This window comes from Delphinus delphis, chromosome 19, assembly GCF_949987515.2.
Source record: "Delphinus delphis chromosome 19, mDelDel1.2, whole genome shotgun sequence".
Lineage (NCBI taxonomy): Eukaryota > Metazoa > Chordata > Mammalia > Artiodactyla > Delphinidae > Delphinus > Delphinus delphis.
The window spans coordinates 50544721-50553491 of record NC_082701.1 but is presented as its reverse complement, the minus strand read 5'-3'; positions in this window follow the sequence as shown (position 1 = coordinate 50553491).

Sequence of the window (8771 nt, the reverse complement as noted above, 5' to 3'; positions counted from 1 at the left end):
CGGGAATGTGGGGGGGGCAGGGTTGGGGGTAGGGTGTCTGGGAACCAGGGGAAGACTGGAAATGCTGCCGCCTTCTGCAATTTATTTATTTTTTCTTTTGAGAGAGTGAAAGGAAGAGACAGATACTTGAAACCTGGTGTGTGGCCTGGTTATTTGGGCCCCGGGTGAGGGGGGAGACCGGGTGGGAGCATAGGGATGGGTCTGGTAAGGTCAGATCCTTCTTCCCCCCCCCTCTGCACTCCCCACCCCACAGGATAGAGTGGCCTGAAACGGGCCTTGTTGGAACCTGCAAATCAAGGCTTCAGGGTCGTTAATGAAGAATGGGCCTGGGGGTGGGGTGGGGTGGGGCTGGAGCTTGGTCCAAGGTCACTGACAGACCCAGAAAGAGGACTTGCAAATGTAGCCCAGCCCTGACCACTCCCCTGGGCTGTCTCAGTCCTGTCGGGCAGCACAGTGGTCTCTAAAGAAAATAATGAGGACACTTCATTCATGTTTGGAGCCGTGGACAGAGCTGGGCTCTGGCAGTGACCTTCAGAGAGGTTTGCTGGTAAGAAATGCTGTGTGAATATTCATTGGATTTCTTTATGTCTGCCCCATCTCTATAGGAAATATTTGAAGCAGTTTTGCAAATAATAAGGGTAGGAAAATAGAATGTGATACCAAAGGTAAAAACAGGAGAAACAGATGTATTAGCTATGAGGGTAAATATGATTTCTGAGCTTCCTGGTAGACAGGGCAAAAAGGGAAATGGTCCATTACATACATACATACATACATATATATGTATGTTGTGTATGTTATGAAGGAGAAAAACTTCTGGCTCTTTTAGGGAGTCAGGTTTTCCTGGGCCCTAAATCCTAACTGAAGTTTCTCAGATGCTGCTCCGTAGATACTCGTTCTCAGCTTCCTGTCTGCCACTGTTCATATGCTTGACAGGCTCCCCTCACACCAGCCTCAACTGCAGCATAGATGAGCCATTGCTGACACCAGCTGGGGGATCCCACCTACCTCTTTCTATCTCTCATTCAGGGACCCCAGGGAGGAAGGCCGAGGTGGGGTGGTTAAGTCCTGAACTGTGCAAAAGGGCAATTTTGTAGCCACCGCTGCCAGATGTGAGTTGGATGGAAAAGACCAACCCCCAGGGGCAGTGTTGGGGGGCAGTGTTGGGGGGCAGTGTTGGGGGGTGCTGCCCTGGCCTGACCAGATCCAAGGCTAGAGGTGGAGATCCCCAGAGGTGTGGCCCTTAAAGCAGGGGTCCTCTCTGGATCGCCCTGCTGGTTTTTGAGCAGCACTCAATCCAGCAGAGGCCAGTCCTGGGGGTGGGAATGGGGGGGGGGCGGTGTCTGCCTTTCAGGAAACGTCGCAGGTGATTCTGATGTCTTGCTGGATGGAGAAGCACCGCCTTTTCCAATAACCCTTCTTTTAGCTTGATTCTGCGTAGGAGCAAATGGTTTGAGGCTGTGCTCACATTCTCTGCCATTGGCTGAAGGGAGAAAGCTGTGAGCTGAGGAAGGCGTGTGCAGGTAACCCGTCTGCATCTAGGGGGTTAAGGAGAGTTCACTGAGAAGGGGTAAAATCCCCTAGTTGTGCATGCGTTGTGTTTTAGGTTACAACACTAATACACATACCTTACAAAACTGCAAATAAATATAGAAATACGCGTGGTTAAAAAAAAGTTCCTTCCCCATCTCATTCCACATACTCCTCAGAGGGAAGCATGTTAGCAGTTTGGGATGTATTCTTCCAAATCTATAAAGAGCTCTTTCCTGTCCCTTTAGGGAGACCACATGTGCCTGAGTGGTAGGCGCGCTGGGTTCCCACACAGACTGGAGTTCAAAGCCTGATCCTCTTTTTTTTTTTTTTATTTCCCGCTTTTATTTATTTTTAAATTTATTATTTTTAAAAAGCCTGGCTCCTCTTCACCCCCTTCTGTTTTTTTCAACAAATACTAATTTGGATCTTCCTTGGTGCCAGTGTTTGAAATGCTGGGAACACAGTGTCCCTGCCCTCGGGGAACTTGGGGTCCTACCCAGTGGGGACAGAGAGTAGCAAGTAAAGGAATGCAGGGAGTTTACGATAATGACGGTGCTATTGAGGAAAGAAAGTGACCACTGGGTGTGTGTCCTTGCTAGTCTAGACAGGGCGGTCAGGGCGGCTTCTTCTTGGAGCGACGTTTGAGTTGAGACCTGAACTGTGATGAAGCATGGGGTGGGGGAGTGTGTCAGGTAGAGACAGGATGCAAGGTAGGAAGAAGTTTGTAATGTTGGTGGACAGAAAGAGGTCACAGAGTGGAGCAGGGTCAGGGGAGGGAGAGAAGTAGGATATGGGTCAGAGGAGTCAGCAAGGCCTGAGGCCTTCAGGCGGATTTTATAAATACCAGGAGAAGTCCTGCGGGAGGGCTGTAAGAGGGCAGCGGCTGGCTGCCGTGGGTCCTGGTGAAGGAGGTATGGTCGGGGGCAGTAGAGAGCCAGGGAGGAGGTGGTCGTAGGTCAAGATGAGAGGCGTGGTGTCACTGCAACTGGCCAAAGGGCTTAACGCCTCTGACCCTGTTTCCCTGGCTGTTAAATGGGAATAGTAACTACTTTGTTGGATTCTTGTGAGGAATAAAGGGAAAAAACACGTAAAGCCATTGTTACACTGCCTGGCACACGTTAGAATCTGGTAATGGTTATTGCTCTTGGCCTCTTGATCTGTTCTCTGTTACTGGGTAAACTTGAAAGTTAAATAAAACTTGGAAACCTTTGGAGTTTTACAGTTTTCTAAAATTTTCACCCTCTAAAAGTAGGAAAGAGGAGAGAGGGTCCTGGGTCACAGGATCCTGGCTGTCCCAGCACAAAAGACAGTGGGGTTGGGGAGGACAGAGCCAGGATGGGGCGTGCCTATGGGAGACGGGGCGTGCCTATGGGAGACGGGGCGCTGCGGCCCCTCCACACAGGCGAGTTCTCGCCCAGCACCAGGGAGGGGATGTTGAAGCCCCTGGGTGGGTTTATCAGTTCACATCTGAAACTTGTGTGCAGTGGCTCCCCCGCTTCCTGCTCAGAGCCCCCTCTTTCTCTGCCGCTGCTTCTGGCGCTGAGCCCTCCAGCCCTAGTGCAGCCCCCTAACCTCCCCTGTCTCATCTCCACCCAAGCCCAAGTCAGCCTCAGCTAGATTTGGGGAACCACTGGTCACCCTCTTTGGAAAGTCAGCACAGAGCCTTCTCTGTGCCCCTCTGCCCATTTGTTGTCACCTCTTCTGCTGGGTCTGCTGGGCACACAACTCTGCAGCCCACAGGGTGCTGAGAGGCACGAGGTGGAATCCCAACCCTCTGGGTCTGGGGCCCACTCCAAACACGAGGTCAAAAGCGCTCTGAGAGAGAAGTGTGAGCAGGTGTGGGCTCAGGACACAGGTCTCCTCCATAGAAGGGGAGGGGGCTGTCTTAACTCAGACAACACCCCAGGGCCCCAGTTCTGCCCCGGGGAAGTTGCTCACCACCCTCTGGGATTTGGGGAGAGACCTCCTCTGCTATCCTGACCCAGCCTTCCCCCTTTCCCCTTATGCAGAGGCCCTGGAGGTAACTCAACTCTTGGCTGTGCTGCTAGTGATAATAATAAGAATAAAGATAGGTAGCATGCACAGAGCACTTGGTACGTGCCGGGTACTGTTCTAAGGGCTTTCCACTCATTATCTTATTTAACCTTGACGTAACTCTGAGATGGGCATTAAACCCACTTCCTAGATAAGGTGAACTCAGATCTGGCTGATAGCAGCCTTTAGGTTCTTTCTGCTTCTCTAGTTTTCTACCCCCTTAACATCCTTCTTGGGGACCTCTGGCCGTCGGCATCCTTCCTTCTCAGCGTTCTTCTCCCCACCAGCCCCTTCTCCGTCCCCCAACTGCCCAGGCCCTGCCTCCACCTGCCAGAAAAGCACTTCCCTCTTCCTGACTCACTCCGATAGGAGGCCCAGACCCCTTTCTCCTTGACCGTCTTTAATCTGGCACTTGGAGTCCCCAGAGCTGGCCCTGAAGGTCACCCCCACTTCCTGGGGCTCTTTCTTCTGCTTCCCCCACAGTGGGGGACTCCGTCCTGGTCTGCTTTCTTTCCACTGTGGCCTCATCATGGGGCAGCACCCAAGACCCTACCTTCAGTGTAAGCAGAAGTCTCTGTGGTCTCCAGGAGCCTTGTGGACCCTGGTCAGGTGCACTGCTGCCCTTGCCCCCATCCCCCCCTTTGCTCTGTGTTCAGCAGCCACCAGGTCAGCTCCATTCTTCTGCAACGTTCTGCCCCTGTGACCTTCCCTCTCTGGCCTCAAGCCTCACAGTTTCTTACTGAGACCAACTCAGCAGCCTCCTGACAGAGCCCCCTGCCTCTCAGGGACCCACCTTTGACCCAGCACCCACCCCGAGGCCAGGCCATTGTTCAGCTTACAGCTCTGACCTCACCACTGCCCTGCCTGCAACTCTTCACGGGCCCCTGTAGTCAGTCTTTAACTTGGCTGTTCAGGTGCCAACATCAGTACGGTGTTTTTGGTTGTGTGTCCCCAGTGCACATGCACTCATCTAATAATTCTATACATCTTGTGGCAGCCAGCCTTCAAGATGGACCCTGATTATTCTCACCCCCTGGAATGCACACTCTCGTGTGGTTCCTTTCCACACTGGGGAGCCACTAGGATGCTGTGGAGACGATGGAGTGTTACTTCTGAGGCTAGGTCATAAAAGAAATTGCAGCGTCCACCTGGTGCTCTCCGATCATTAGCTCTGGGGGAAGCCAGCTGCCATGTTGCAGGGACACTCAAGCAGCCCTGTGGAGGGGCCCGTGTGGTGAGGAGCTAAGACCTCCTGCCAACAGCCAGCACTAACTTGCCAGTCTTGTGAGTGAGTCATCTTGGAAGCTGATCCTCCAGTCTCAGTCAAGTCTTCAAATGACTGTAGCATGGATATGCATCCTGACTGCACTCTCATGAGAGACTCTGAGCCAGAACTAACCCGCTAAGCTGCACCCAGATTCCTGACCCTCAGAAACTGAGTAAGATGATAACTGTTCTTCACTTTAAATTGCTCAGTTTTGGAGTGATCATTTTACAGCAGTAGATCACTAACACACATTGACCACTGTACAAGTCTATTATGCACATGATAAAACACATCCCCAAGTAGAAATCTAAAGAAAAGGGATAAAAATATATATAAAGTGTTTGGTTTTGTTTTTTGGTTTTGTTTTTTTTTTGCCACGCCACACAGCTCGAGGGACTTTAGCTCCCCACCAGGGATTGAACCCGGGCCCTCAGCAGTGAAAGCCCAGAGTCCTAACCACTGGACCTCCAGGGGATTCCCTAAATAAAGTTCTAATGTTTTCTTGCCACACCCTCTTTTTTTTTTTTTTCCCCACAGTGCTTGGGTTTTATTTAACATCACTTCCGTGACCAAGAGCCAGCCTGGAATCCACAGTCAGGATGGAGCCGCATGGGCCACAGCGCACCAGGACCCGCGTCCTCCCAGCCTGCCCTGCACTCACAGGTTTTAGAGCCCTCATAAAATGAGCTCCTATAAGCAGCTGCTTCTCGTGGAAACTCAGACACCGGTGGGTGGTTCAGGGTGGGCGGGTCAGGGTGGGCTCCTCATTGCTGGTCTTCTTTTATTTCAGTCTAAGCTTGTTCCAAATCCTCTCCAGGGCCACTTTTCCCATGAAGAAGGTGATGGCAAAATTACGCTTGTACCAGTCCCTGTTACAATACATGTGCTTCCGAAAATGTTTACTTAAAAATTCCTTGTAAAAGTCAGCCATTTCGGGCTTCCCTGGTGGCGCAGTGGTTGGGAGTCCACCTGCCGGTGCGGGGGACACGGGTTCGTGTCCGGTCCAGGAGGATCCCACATACCGCGGAGCGGCTGGGCCCGTGAGCCATGGCCGCTGAGCCCGCGCGTCCGGAGCCTGTGCTCCGCAACGGGAGAGGCCACAGCAGTGAGAGGCCCGCGTACCGCAAAAAAAAAAAAAAAGTCAGCCATTTCTTCTGCATTCAATGTTGCTTTTTGACCTGATTCAGCTCTCAGTTCCAGGCCTTTGGCTTTTAGTCTTAAGTCAATAAATTCTTCTTTTTCCTAAAAGAAGACAGCTATCAGAACTCCCTTTCTTCGTCTTTTTGTTTTTCCTTGGCTAGGACACAGCTCTCAGTGCTCTGGAGAAGTCTGGATGTGGATTTCCTGAGAAGTGGCCCATCTCAAAGCCTTTAGAAAAGTCAAATTCTGGTTTGCCCAGAACTGTTGGTTCTGTTCTTGTGTTTCTTGTCTTAATTCTCTTAACTTTTGTTCCAATGGTGATTCATTTTCAGGGATGTAAAAGTGAACAGGTTGAAGGTTGGAATATTTATCTGGGGGTCCTATCCAATCATGGCAAGATTTTCTTGGAAATCTTGAAAACAAGATTTTTCTTGAAAACAAAATTCTTTGTTTGAACAAAACTCAATCTTGAAAACAGAAATTCTTGAAAACAAGAATCTTGAGACCTGCTAGTGTTGGAGGGTTTCCTGCAGAGGGGGGATGGCCGTGGCTCACCGTGGGGACAAGGACACTGGCAGCAGAAGTTCTGGGAAGCATTCCTTGCCGCCTCTTGCCACCTTCTTAATGGATGATCTTGCGATACCCCTGGGGCACATGCTCCCCCAGTTTGGAGACCTCTGTGCTTCTGAATGACATTCAAGATGCCTCACCCTGAGACTGACGGCCCTCCTCAGGGTGGCCCAAGCTACAACTCTGGACATTTCTCCCACTCTTTCCAGGGTCACTTGCTTATTACAGCTGATAAAAATCCTTCCTGTTCTTTCAGGCCAGCGTCACAGACCTCCCCTAGGGAGCCTGGTGGTGGGATTCCCAGGTTTGGAGCCTGGCCTCTCTGAATTGCTCTCTGCACGTGCTCCATATCCCAAGGTGAAGTGTACTCAGAGGGGACAGCGTCGCTTTGCATGAAGAGGCAGAGTTCTAAAAGTGGCCCCCAAGATTCCATACTGTCCTCCCCAGCACCTGAGGACATGCTGAGATCTCTCTCTCACAATTGTTATGTTATGGGGAGTGATCCTTACCTATGGCCGCACACACTGTACAGGGGTCTGGCTTGTCAATCGGCACCCGGTGTATCGTGTTGTTTGTCTGGCTTTCTTCACAGTGTCTCATCACTTCTGACTCCTGTTCTTAAGTTGTTGTGTATGTCATGTACACAGCTGATCTTAGGACAGGAAGATTCTCCAGGTGGGCCTAATCGAATCCCAGGAGCCCCTTTGAAAGCACAGGGGGAGTCAGAGAGATCTGCACCTTGAGGAAGATTCCAGGCACTGTTGCTGACTTTGCAGATGGAGGGGCCATGCGATGAGGAAGGCAGGTGGCCTCGAGGAACAGAGGGTGGCCCCCAGACGACAGCCAGCAAGGAGATGGGGACCTCAATCCTACGGCTGCAAGGAACTGGATTCTGTCAGCAACCTGAAGGAGCTTGGGAGCAGATTCTTCTCCTTTGCCTCCAAAAATGAATACAGTCCTGCCAGCACCTTAATCTCAGCTTTGTCAGACCCTGAGCAGAGAAGCCAGCTTGGACTTCTGCCCTACGGAGCTATGAACTAATAAATCGGTGTCATTTCAAGCCACTAGGTTTGGGTTGCATTGTTACTCTGCAATAGAAAATGAATACGCGAGGCTGTGTCCCTGAAGACCTTGCATAATTCAAGGTATACATTCTTTTTTGTTTTTTGGCCTCGCTGCGCAGCTTGTGGGTTCCCTGACCAGGGATCGAACCCAGGACCCCTGCTGTGGAAGTGCGGAGTCCTAACCACTGGACCGCCAGGGAAATCCCAAGGTATATATTCTTAAAGGGATAAATGTAAAGAGTTCTCAGGGTGCATATATCTACCGCCATGTGTTGTTGTTTTGTTTTTAGCTACTTTTTAGTTTCTCAGGATTATCTCTGGTATCGTACAGGTGGCTTGTAAGTCAGCCACCGGGTGTATCGTGTTGTTTGTCTGGCTTTCTTCACAGTGTTTTATCACCTCTGACTCTCACCCTAAACTTGTTGGCTTTGGCGTATTTTTCGGCACTGGTCCAAGTACTGCTCCCTAAGCAATGGGTTTGGGAATATGGTTATAGGGTAGAACCAGCTTGCAGGAACATCTTATTCCTGTATAAGATGCAAACAGAAGAATGCACAGATCTTAAGTGTACAGCTTTCAGCAGTTTTACAAACTGAACACAGCCTAGCAACTGGCATCCAGTTCAAGAAGTAGAACATTTCCATCGCCCAGAAGCTCCCTTCCAATCACCACTCTTGTAAGGGTGACCATTATTCTGACCGAAACATCGTAGGTTTGTTTGCCTGAATAAACCGGATCGTAAGCGATAATATCAGAGAAGGCCAAATTAACAGCCCAACAGTCACCAAAATTACTGGCCACAGTCCCAGTGCATGCAAACAACGTGGGGCTTTTCAAGACACGGATAAAGGAGATGTAGCCAGGGCTTCTTATTTTATGCAAGGGACGTGTTCCTGAATATCTCATGTAATGTAAACTCTCCTAACTCAGGTCTAGTTTTCTCACTGAAATAACTGTAACCTAGGATTCCCGTGACTTCACATTTGGTCCTAAAGTGAGACTTATTAACGTCTTTAACATTGCCCAATTTCTAATTTAGCATAATTCCAATCCAGACACTCCTCTGAACACAACACTCCCTGAACTCTCCCTGGGGCTGTGAGGGACCACTTTTAGCATTTCTGGGACCCCGGGGCCCAGCTATGGTGACGGGACGGGACCTG